Here is a 12,823-nt window from a genome sequence, read left to right as displayed (position 1 = left end):
CAAAATGGGAGGATGTTCACATCTAGTGGGGTGTGACAATCACCTGACAGGAAGTTTCCGTAGTGTAGTGGTTATCACGTTCGCCTAACACGCGAAAGGTCCCCGGTTCGAGACCGGACGGAAACATCTTTTCTTACTTTTACTTAGTTTAATCTTTCTCAACAAACTTAAACCTCCTTCACTCGATGGAACCCAACACTCCCAACTGTAAACTGATCGCAGTTCATTTAACATCTTATCTCTCAACTTAGATGAGCCAATCATACTGGGTCACCTACAGGGGATTCCCAAACCATTGTCAGCCCTCAAATGATGTACAGACAATGAGCGATGGATCTTGAGAACACAACTTCAACACCCTGTAATTTCATAAAACCTCAGCAAGGATCTTGCCAACCCTTAATAATTTTTATATCTTTCTATATTCTTACTTATGCAGCATACATTGGTGATTACAGAGTAGGATCTATGTCTGAGCAGATCTTTGATTGGGAACATGTGACATCCTCAAAGAAAGAAAAGTTAAAAATAATTTAAGATTTTGTGTTTTTCATTTATACAGTTTGATCCACTTCAAAATAAAGTTGTTTTTTTTAAAAAAAAAGTTATCTTATTGTGTAAAACTTATGTAAAGTATGAGATACGGGATGGACTTTTATAGAAATATGTCAGAAAGCAATTTGTGATACGTTGTTAAAAATGATTATTTCCGTGGAGAGTGCAGTCACTATAGTAGTAATGGACTGGACTACACTGAGCCCATGACGAAAATGCGTGTAAGCCTGGAGACTATTATTAAATAAAGAGTTAAAATCTGTGTTAAAATTCCATACTAAGAGTGATAGATGCATTACTCTCACAAGTAACATGGCCCATTGAATTCCCTCTTATATTGCAGAATCTAAACACTTTATTTATACTCCTCCTCCAGCATAATACTTGGGTTACAGATAATAAAGTAACACCCCCCCCCCCCCTATCAGAGCTCCATTCTCCACCCCAGTGAGACTCTAAGCCAGTGGTTCCCAAACTGTGTGCCGCAGCCCCCTGGGGTGCCGTGGCGATCTCAAAGGGGTACTAGCGGTCGGGGCAGGTAATAAGCAAGGCACGGGACTACTTTTTTAATTATTTTTGCTTAGGGGTGCCTTGAAAACATTATGGAGAGCCTAAGGGTGCCTCGAACTGAGAAAGTTTGAAATCCACTGCTCTAAGCTAATCTCAGCTCATACCAGCCATATGTTGCTAAGCAAACATTCCAAGTGTATCTCATCTGGGTCCTAATGCCAGGCCACACATTGTCACCAGGAGGTGTGAATAACAATGCCATTGGGGGAAGTTAGATTAATTTATGTACAGCTGCACCTACATAAAAATGGGAGGATGTTCACATCTAGTGGGGTGTGACAATCACATCACAGGAAGTTTCCGTAGTGTAGTGGTTATCACGTTCCCCTAACACGCGAAAGGTCCCCGGTTTGAGACCGGGCGGAAACATGTTTTCTTACTTTTACTTAGTTTAATCTTTCTCAACAAACTTAAACCTCCTTCACCCGATGGAACCCAACACTCCCAACTGTAGACTGATATCAGGTCATTTAACATCTTATCTCTCAACTTAGATGAGCCAATCATACTGGGTCACCTACAGGGGATTCCCAACCCATTGTCAGCCCTCAAATGATGTACAGACAATGAGCGATAGATCTTGAGAACACATTTTTTAACACCCTGTAATTTCATAAAACCTCAGCAAGGATCTTGCCAACCCTTAATAATTGTTATATCTTTCTAGATTCTTACTTATGCAGCATACATTGGTGATTACAGAGTAGGATCTATGTCTGAGCAGATCTTTGATTGGGAACATGTGACATCCTCAAAGAAAGAAAAGTTAAAAATAATTTAAGATTTTGTGTTTTTCATATACACAGTTTGATCCACTTCAAAATAAAGTTGTTGTTTTTTTAAAACAGTAATCTTTTTGTGTAAAACTTATGTAAAGTATGAGATACGGGATGGACTTTTATAGAAATATGTCAGAAAGCAATTTGTGATACGTGGTTAAAAATAATTATTTCAGGTAGTAAGGTTTAAAGACACATTAATCCGGTTACATTACGGGACTTAACATAGTGACAAAGCCTTGGACTCATGGCCTTGCGTCTACCTGATACTTTATTTTTTTGTTCACTGCCAACAAAAGTGTGGAGAGTGCAGTCACTATAGTAGTAATGGACTGGACTACGCTGAGCCCATGACGAAAATACATGTAAGCCTGGAGACTATCTATAATATAAAAGCCTAGCGGCGTGTGTTAGTGTGTGTTTGTGTGGAAAAAACTATTTTCTCAGAAAGGGCTCATCCAATTGACCTGAAATTTGGTATACTGACATTATTTGACAAAAAAATTAGAATAGTGAAGTCAGTTGACTGCCATCATCCCCCCTTCTCCCCGTGGTAGGTGTAGTAAAGGCTAAATTTACGAGTTGAGGGGTCAAACTTATTTTCGTGAGGTAATTTTACCTCATGAACACACATTAAAAAGGGCGCTTGCGTCAGGAAGGAACGCTCTTCCCCTGAGGAGGCCTGGGCTAGGCCCAAATGCATGACAAGAACCTTTTTAAGACCTTAAGTAGCTTGATTTGACTAGAATGCATGAGTATCATGCACGGGTTAACTTGTTATTAAATAAAGAGAAAGATGGACATTTGACAGTTCCATGTCTGGGTTCTTTTTAATCGGAGAAGACTTGTATGCAGTGGTCGGCTTGGGTTAACTTTGTAAATAGACCAAAATCAGCCTCAAGTATTATGCGCAACATTTAATTCAGGTGCTGGATAAGATTAATTTCTGTGCTCATAGCAGCCACAAAAGCAGTTAATACTTGTATGGGAATGTGTTTTAGGTTACATTCTATTGCAATATTAATGTTTTTTTTCAATTTCAAGCCATTAGTTCTTAACCTGTAAGTCATTATCTCTGTACATAGTTTATTAAAATATTAACATGTACATTTCAAGTTTAAATTACTTGATTATACACAAGAGCTCTGCAAAGTGAGGATCATTTAAACACCTGTTTAAAAAAAAAACCTTGATTTAAAACACTTATCCAATTGTATTCTCTGAACCAGAATAATTTTGTCAACATATGAAAATAAATCTTTTCATAAAAACAAAGCACACAACACAGGTAGTTTATAATAACTTTATACATTTTAATAGACATTTGCAGACAAAACTGATGAGAAAAAAAACAAAATAAAAAACATACAAATTTCAAGTCAAGTCAGGAAATGTACAAACCAGGCCTCAATCAATGGGAAACCAACATACATAATGCAATGTAGTAAACCTGTTGCCTACACATCCATTTTGTGAGCAGCCCATCAGTTTAATAGAAACCAGCAAAGCCAATGATTACGAATAAATTGACCAACCACATACTCACGAATATTAGCATTGTCCACAAACTGGCTACCACCAACGTGGGCAAAGTGACGGGTCCTCCTTAAACACTGTGTGCTCTGCATTCTTCCTTAAGCACACTTCATTTTTGTACCTTGAAAAATCTTTCAGGCTACAGTACGACACATACCAGCCATTACAAAATGAGTCATGTAGTTTAGCAATGCATCAGAACCCTCATGAAAAGATCAAATAAAAACCAAAAGGATTAAAAATTGCCATTCACATAAAACAAAGCAGGACCAGTAATATGATCACACTCTTCCAATTTCTGCACAGTTACTTCCTTGGCACAACTTTCCATATGTCACTGCTACAGTTACACTTAACAGATAATAGACAGGTACTATTTTCGCCAGGCTCAATGACCGACAAATATAAAAATCCGACTTTCACAAAGGTCTCCACCACTAAATTACGTCATTTGTAATGGACAAAGTGCAAATGACGCTTTTAAAGCAGCAATGCCCGGACTCGCTGCCTGTATAATGTAATCCAGGTGGCGGATCTGCCCATTGGCGCTTTGAAAGCGTCATTTGCACTGTGTCCATTACTAGTGAAGTAATTTAGTGTTGGAGACCTTTGTGGAAGTCCAATTTTACATTTGGCGGTCATTGAGCCTCGCGAAAATAGTACCTGTCTATTATCTGTTAAGTGTCATTGGCGCAGTTATAATCTTCATGATTTTCTAAGTGTCGCTCTTATACTCTTCGGTATTGTAATGTCGCGGTATACTGTGTCGGCATTTGGAGAGCGGAAAAAAGACTACCACCGATCACTACATATTTCCCTAGCTCAGAAAGGGTCTGGACTTGTTCTAGTAATGCTTTCACTTGCCTATCAGTACTAACAGATCCAGTGTAACCTGGATAGAACAGTCACTTGCATAGAAGCAGTTAGTCCTGGCTTACACTGCAAATGAAGTAAAGAAACTGATCTTCAGAACACAACTTCAACACCCTGTAATTTCAGAAAACCTCAGCAAGGATCTCACTTCAAAATAAAGTTGTTGTTTTTTTTAAAAAAAGTAATCTTATTGTGTAAAACTTATGTAAAGTATGAGATACGGAATGGATTTTCATAGAAATATGTCAGAAAGCAATTTGTGATACATTGCTAAAAATGATTACTTCAGGTAGTAAGGCTTAAAGACACATTAATCCGGTTACATTAATGAACTTAACATAGTGACAGCCTTGGACTCATGGCCTTGAGTCTACCTGATACTTTATTTTGTTGTTCACTGCCAACAAAAGTGTGGAGAGTGCAGTCACTATAGTAGTAATGGACTAGACTACACTGAGCCCATGACGAAAATGCATGTAAGCCTGGAGAGTATTAAGTAAAGAGTTAAAATCCGTGTTAAAATTACCGTACTAACGGTAATAGCTGCATTATTCTCACAAGTAACACAGTCCATTGAATTCCCTCTTATATTGCAAAATCTAAACACTTTATTTATACTCCTCCTCCAGCATAATACTTGGGTTACAGATAATAAAGTAACACTCCCCCCCTATCAGAGCTCCATTCTCCACCCCAGTCACACTGTAAATTAATCTCAGCTCATCCCAGGCATATGTTGCTAAGCAAACCTTCCGAGTGTATCTCATCTGGGTCCTAATGACAGGCCACACATTGTCACCAGTTGTGAACAACAATGCCATTGGGGGAAGTTACAATGGGAAGATGTTCACATCTAGTGGGGTGTGACAATCACCTGACAGGAAGTTTCCGTAGTGTAGTGGTTATCACGTTCGCCTAACACGCGAAAGGTCCCCGGTTCGAGACCGGGCGGAAACATGTTTTCTTACTTTTACTTAGTTTAATCTTTCTCAACAAACTTAAACCTCCTTCACCCGATGGAACCCAACACTCCCAACTGTAAACTGATCGCAGGTCATTTAACATCTTGTCTCTCAACTTAGATGAGCCAATCATACTGGGTTACCTAGAGGGGATTCCCAAACCAATGCCAGCCCTCAAATGATGTACAGACAATGAGCCATGGATCTTGAGAACACAACTTCAACACCCTGTAATTTCATAAAACCTCAGCAAGGATCTAGCCAACCCTTAATAATTTTTATATCTTTCTAGATTGTTAATTATGCAGCATACATTAGTGATTACAGAGTAGGATCTATGTCTGAGAAGATCTTTGATTGGGAACATGTGACATCCTCAAAGAAAGAAAAGTTAAAAATAATTTAAGATTTTGTGTTTTTCATTTATACAGTTTGATCCACTTCAAAATAAAGTTGTTGTCTTTTTAAAACAGTAACCTTATTGTGTAAAACTTATGCAAAGTATGAGATACGGGATGGACTTTCATAGAAATATGTCAGAAACCAATTTGTGATACATTGTTAAAAATAATTATTTCAGGTAATAAGGTTTAAAGACACATTAATCTGGTTACATTACAGGACTTAACATAGTGACAAAGCCTTGGACTCATGGCCTTGCGTCTACCTGATACTTTATTTTGTTGTTCACTGCCAACAAAAGTGTGGAGAGTGCAGTCACTATAGTAGTAATGGACTGGACTACGCTGAGCCCATGACGAAAATGCATGTAAGCCTGGAGACTATCTATAATATAAAAGCCTAGCGGCGTGTGTTAGTGTGTGTGTGTGTGTAAAAAACTATTTTCTCAGAAAGGGCTCATCCAATTGACCTGAAATTTGGTATACTGACATTATTTGACAAAAAAATTAGAATAGTGAAGTCAGTTGACTTCCATCATCCCCCCTTCCCCCCGTGGTAGGGGTAGTAAAGGCTAAATTTACCAGTTGAGGGGTCAAACTCATTTTCGTGAGGTAATTTTACCTCATGAACACACATTAAAAAGGGCGCTTGTGTCGGGAAGTAACGCTCTTCCCCTGAGGAGGTCTGGGCTAGGCCCAAATGCATGACAAGAACCTTTTTAAGACCTTAAGTAGCTTGATTTGACTAGAATGCATGAGTATCATGCACGGGTTAACTTGTTATTAAATAAAGAGAAGGATGGACATTTGACAGTTCCATGTCTGGGTTCTTTTTAATCGGAGAAGACTTGTATGCAGTGGTCAGCTTGGGTAAACTTTGTAAATAGACCAAAATCAGCCTCAAGTATTATAGCGCAACATTTAATTCAGGTGCTGGATAAGATTAATTTCTGTGCTCATAGCAGCCACAAAAGCAGTTAATACTTGTATGGGAATATGTTTTAGGTTACATTCTATTGCAATATTAATGTTTTTTTTCAATTTCAAGCCATTAGTTCTTAACCTGTAAGTCATTATCTCTGTACATAGTTTATTAAAATATTAACATGTACATTTCAAGTTTAATATACTTGATTATACACAAGAGCTCTGCAAAGTGAGGATCATTTAAACACTTGTTAAAAAAAAAAACCTTGATTTAAAACACTTATCCGATTGTATTCTCTGAACCAGAATAATTTTGTCAACATATGAAAATAAATATTTTCATAAAAACAAAGCACACAACACAGGTAGTTTATAATAACTTTATACATTTTAATAGACATTTGCAGACAAAACTGATGAGAAAAAAAACAAAATAAAAAACATACAAATTTCAAGTCAAGTCAGGAAATGTACAAACCAGGCCTCAATCAATGGGAAACCAACATACATAATGCAATGTAGTAAACCTGTTGCCTACACATCCATTTTGTGAGCAGCCCATCAGTTTAATAGAAACCAGCAAAGCCAATGATTACGAATAAATTGACCAACCACATACTCACGAATATTAGCATTGTCCACAAACTGGCTACCACCAACGTGGGCAAAGTGACGGGTCCTCCTTAAACACTTTGTGCTCTGCATTCTTCCTTAAGCACACTTCATTTTTGTACCTTGAAAAATCTTTCAGGCTACAGTACGACACATACCAGCCATTACAAAATGAGTCATGTAGTTTAGCAATGCATCAGAACCCTCATGAAAAGATCAAATAAAAACCAAAAGGATTAAAAATTGCCATTCACATAAAACAAAGCAGGACCAGTAATATGATCACACACTTCCAATTTCTGCACAGTTACTTCCTTGGCACAACTTTCCATATGTCACTGCTACAGTTACACTTAACAGATAATAGACAGGTACTATTTTCGCCAGGCTCAATGACCGACAAATATAAAAATCCAACTTTCACAAAGGTCTCCACCACTAAATTACGTCATTTGTAATGGACAAAGTGCAAATGACGCTTTTAAAGCAGCAATGCCCGGACTCGCTGCCTGTATAATGTAATCCAGGTGGCGGATCTGCCCATTGGCGCTTTGAAAGCGTCATTTGCACTGTGTCCATTACTAGTGAAGTAATTTAGTGTTGGAGACCTTTGTGGAAGTCCAATTTTACATTTGGCGGTCATTGAGCCTCGCGAAAATAGTACCTGTCTATTATCTGTTAAGTGTCATTGGCGCAGTTATAATCTTCATGATTTTCTAAGTGTCGCTCTTATACTCTTCGGTATTGTAATGTCGCTGTATACTGTGTCGGCATTTGGAGAGCGGAAAAAAGACTACCACCGATCACTACATATTTCCCTAGCTCAGAAAGGGTCTGGACTTGTTCTAGTAATGCTTTCACTTGCCTATCAGTACTAACAGATCCAGTGTAACCTGGATAGAACAGTCACTTGCATAGAAGCAGTTAGTCCTGGCTTACACTGCAAATGAAGTAAAGAAACTGATCTTCAGAACACAACTTCAACACCCTGTAATTTCAGAAAACCTCAGCAAGGATCTCACTTCAAAATAAAGTTGTTGTTTTTTTTTTTAAAAAGTAATCTTATTGTGTAAAACTTATGTAAAGTATGAGATACGGAATGGATTTTCATAGAAATATGTCAGAAAGCAATTTGTGATACATTGTTAAAAATGATTACTTCAGGGAGTAAGGCTTAAAGACACATTAATCCGGTTACATTAATGAACTTAACATAGTGACAGCCTTGGACTCATGGCCTTGAGTCTACCTGATACTTTATTTTGTTGTTCACTGCCAACAAAAGTGTGGAGAGTGCAGTCACTATAGTAGTAATGGACTAGACTACACTGAGCCCATGACGAAAATGCATGTAAGCCTGGAGAGTATTAAGTAAAGAGTTAAAATCCGTGTTAAAATTACCGTACTAACGGTAATAGCTGCATTATTCTCACAAGTAACACAGTCCATTGAATTCCCTCTTATATTGCAAAATCTAAACACTTTATTTATACTCCTCCTCCAGCATAATACTTGGGTTACAGATAATAAAGTAACACTCCCCCCCTATCAGAGCTCCATTCTCCACCCCAGTCACATGGTAAATTAATCTCAGCTCATCCCAGGCATATGTTGCTAAGCAAACCTTCCGAGTGTATCTCATCTGGGTCCTAATGACAGGCCACACATTGTCACCAGTTGTGAACAACAATGCCATTGGGGGAAGTTACAATGGGAAGATGTTCACATCTAGTGGGGTGTGACAATCACCTGACAGGAAGTTTCCGTAGTGTAGTGGTTATCACGTTCGCCTAACACGCGAAAGGTCCCCAGTTCGAGACTGGGCAGAAACATGTTTTCTTACTTTTACTTAGTTTAATCTTTCTCAACAAACTTAAACCTCCTTCACCCGATGGAACCCAACACTCCCAACTGTAAACTGATCGCAGGTCATTTAACATCTTGTCTCTCAACTTAGATGAGCCAATCATACTGGGTTACCTAGAGGGGATTCCCAAACCATTGCCAGCCCTCAAATGATGTACAGACAATGAGCCATGGATCTTGAGAACACAACTTCAACAACCTGTAATTTCATAAAACCTCAGCAAGGATCTAGCCAACCCTTAATAATTTTTATATCTTTCTAGATTGTTAATTATGCACCATACATTAGTGATTACAGAGTAGGATCTATGTCTGAGAAGATCTTTGATTGGGAACATGTGACATCCTCAAAGAAAGAAAAGTTAAAAATAATTTAAGATTTTGTGTTTTTCATTTATACAGTTTGATCCACTTCAAAATAAAGTTGTTGTTTTTTTAAAACAGTAACCTTATTGTGTAAAACTTATGTAAAGTATGAGATACGGGATGGACTTTCATAGAAATATGTCAGAAACCAATTTGTGATACATTGTTAAAAATAATTATTTCAGGTAATAAGGTTTAAAGACACATTAATCTGGTTACATTACAGGACTTAACATAGTGACAAAGCCTTGGACTCATGGCCTTGCGTCTACCTGATACTTTATTTTGTTGTTCACTGCCAACAAAAGTGTGGAGAGTGCAGTCACTATAGTAGTAATGGACTGGACTACGCTGAGCCCATGACGAAAATGCATGTAAGCCTGGAGACTATCTATAATATAAAAGCCTAGCGGCGTGTGTTAGTGTGTGTGTGTGTGTAAAAAACTATTTTCTCAGAAAGGGCTCATCCAATTGACCTGAAATTTGGTATACTGACATTATTTGACAAAAAAATTAGAATAGTGAAGTCAGTTGACTTCCATCATCCCCCCTTCCCCCCGTGGTAGGGGTAGTAAAGGCTAAATTTACGAGTTGAGGGGTCAAACTCATTTTCGTGAGGTAATTTTACCTCATGAACACACATTAAAAAGGGCGCTTGCGTCGGGAAGTAACGCTCTTCCCCTGAGGAGGTCTGGGCTAGGCCCAAATGCATGACAAGAACCTTTTTAAGACCTTAAGTAGCTTGATTTGACTAGAATGCATGAGTATCATGCACGGGTTAACTTGTTATTAAATAAAGAGAAGGATGGACATTTGACAGTTCCATGTCTGGGTTCTTTTTAATCGGAGAAGACTTGTATGCAGTGGTCAGCTTGGGTAAACTTTGTAAATAGACCAAAATCAGCCTCAAGTATTATAGCGCAACATTTAATTCAGGTGCTGGATAAGATTAATTTCTGTGCTCATAGCAGCCACAAAAGCAGTTAATACTTGTATGGGAATATGTTTTAGGTTACATTCTATTGCAATATTAATGTTTTTTTTCAATTTCAAGCCATTAGTTCTTAACCTGTAAGTCATTATCTCTGTACATAGTTTATTAAAATATTAACATGTACATTTCAAGTTTAATATACTTGATTATACACAAGAGCTCTGCAAAGTGAGGATCATTTAAACACTTGTTAAAAAAAAACCCTTGATTTAAAACACTTATCCGATTGTATTCTCTGAACCAGAATAATTTTGTCAACATATGAAAATAAATCTTTTCATAAAAACAAAGCACACAACACAGGTAGTTTATAATAACTTTATACATTTTAATAGACATTTGCAGACAAAACTGATGAGAAAAAAAACAAAATAAAAAACATACAAATTTCAAGTCAAGTCAGGAAATGTACAAACCAGGCCTCAATCAATGGGAAACCAACATACATAATGCAATGTAGTAAACCTGTTGCCTACACATCCATTTTGTGAGCAGCCCATCAGTTTAATAGAAACCAGCAAAGCCAATGATTACGAATAAATTGACCAACCACATACTCACGAATATTAGCATTGTCCACAAACTGGCTACCACCAACGTGGGCAAAGTGACGGGTCCTCCTTAAACACTTTGTGCTCTGCATTCTTCCTTAAGCACACTTCATTTTTGTACCTTGAAAAATCTTTCAGGCTACAGTACGACACATACCAGCCATTACAAAATGAGTCATGTAGTTTAGCAATGCATCAGAACCCTCATGAAAAGATCAAATAAAAACCAAAAGGATTAAAAATTGCCATTCACATAAAACAAAGCAGGACCAGTAATATGATCACACACTTCCAATTTCTGCACAGTTACTTCCTTGGCACAACTTTCCATATGTCACTGCTACAGTTACACTTAACAGATAATAGACAGGTAGTATTTTCGCCAGGCTCAATGACCGACAAATATAAAAATCCAACTTTCACAAAGGTCTCCACCACTAAATTACGTCATTTGTAATGGACAAAGTGCAAATGACGCTTTTAAAGCAGCAATGCCCGGACTCGCTGCCTGTATAATGTAATCCAGGTGGCGGATCTGCCCATTGGCGCTTTGAAAGCGTCATTTGCACTGTGTCCATTACTAGTGAAGTAATTTAGTGTTGGAGACCTTTGTGGAAGTCCAATTTTACATTTGGCGGTCATTGAGCCTCGCGAAAATAGTACCTGTCTATTATCTGTTAAGTGTCATTGGCGCAGTTATAATCTTCATGATTTTCTAAGTGTCGCTCTTATACTCTTCGGTATTGTAATGTCGCTGTATACTGTGTCGGCATTTGGAGAGCGGAAAAAAGACTACCACCGATCACTACATATTTCCCTAGCTCAGAAAGGGTCTGGACTTGTTCTAGTAATGCTTTCACTTGCCTATCAGTACTAACAGATCCAGTGTAACCTGGATAGAACAGTCACTTGCATAGAAGCAGTTAGTCCTGGCTTACACTGCAAATGAAGTAAAGAAACTGATCTTCAGAACACAACTTCAACACCCTGTAATTTCAGAAAACCTCAGCAAGGATCTCACTTCAAAATAAAGTTGTTGTTTTTTTTTTTAAAAAGTAATCTTATTGTGTAAAACTTATGTAAAGTATGAGATACGGAATGGATTTTCATAGAAATATGTCAGAAAGCAATTTGTGATACATTGTTAAAAATGATTACTTCAGGGAGTAAGGCTTAAAGACACATTAATCCGGTTACATTAATGAACTTAACATAGTGACAGCCTTGGACTCATGGCCTTGAGTCTACCTGATACTTTATTTTGTTGTTCACTGCCAACAAAAGTGTGGAGAGTGCAGTCACTATAGTAGTAATGGACTAGACTACACTGAGCCCATGACGAAAATGCATGTAAGCCTGGAGAGTATTAAGTAAAGAGTTAAAATCCGTGTTAAAATTACCGTACTAACGGTAATAGCTGCATTATTCTCACAAGTAACACAGTCCATTGAATTCCCTCTTATATTGCAAAATCTAAACACTTTATTTATACTCCTCCTCCAGCATAATACTTGGGTTACAGATAATAAAGTAACACTCCCCCCCTATCAGAGCTCCATTCTCCACCCCAGTCACATGGTAAATTAATCTCAGCTCATCCCAGGCATATGTTGCTAAGCAAACCTTCCGAGTGTATCTCATCTGGGTCCTAATGACAGGCCACACATTGTCACCAGTTGTGAACAACAATGCCATTGGGGGAAGTTACAATGGGAAGATGTTCACATCTAGTGGGGTGTGACAATCACCTGACAGGAAGTTTCCGTAGTGTAGTGGTTATCACGTTCGCCTAACACGCGAAAGGTCCCCAGTTCGAGACCGGGCGGAAACA

At 38.0% G+C, this 12,823-nt stretch overlaps 5 non-coding genes across 5 annotated transcripts; all 5 read left to right on the top strand.

The window, feature by feature from the left end:
• The first annotated feature begins 53 nt into the window (after positions 1 to 53).
• On the top strand, positions 54 to 126 carry TRNAV-AAC (transfer RNA valine (anticodon AAC)). Its single transcript has one exon. It is a non-coding gene; the product is annotated as a tRNA-Val (tRNA).
• Positions 127 to 1,421: 1,295 nt separating this feature from the next.
• Positions 1,422 to 1,494, top strand: TRNAV-AAC (transfer RNA valine (anticodon AAC)). Its single transcript has one exon. It is a non-coding gene; the product is annotated as a tRNA-Val (tRNA).
• A 3,703-nt stretch (positions 1,495 to 5,197) lies between these two features.
• TRNAV-AAC (transfer RNA valine (anticodon AAC)) lies at positions 5,198 to 5,270 on the top strand. The gene has a single exon. It is a non-coding gene; the product is annotated as a tRNA-Val (tRNA).
• Positions 5,271 to 8,974: 3,704 nt separating this feature from the next.
• TRNAV-AAC (transfer RNA valine (anticodon AAC)) lies at positions 8,975 to 9,047 on the top strand. The gene has a single exon. It is a non-coding gene; the product is annotated as a tRNA-Val (tRNA).
• A 3,703-nt stretch (positions 9,048 to 12,750) lies between these two features.
• TRNAV-AAC (transfer RNA valine (anticodon AAC)) lies at positions 12,751 to 12,823 on the top strand. Its single transcript has one exon. It is a non-coding gene; the product is annotated as a tRNA-Val (tRNA).

The sequence above is a fragment of the Mixophyes fleayi genome, chromosome 2 (assembly GCF_038048845.1).
Source record: "Mixophyes fleayi isolate aMixFle1 chromosome 2, aMixFle1.hap1, whole genome shotgun sequence".
Lineage (NCBI taxonomy): Eukaryota > Metazoa > Chordata > Amphibia > Anura > Limnodynastidae > Mixophyes > Mixophyes fleayi.
This window is presented reverse-complemented; position numbering and strand designations above follow the sequence as displayed.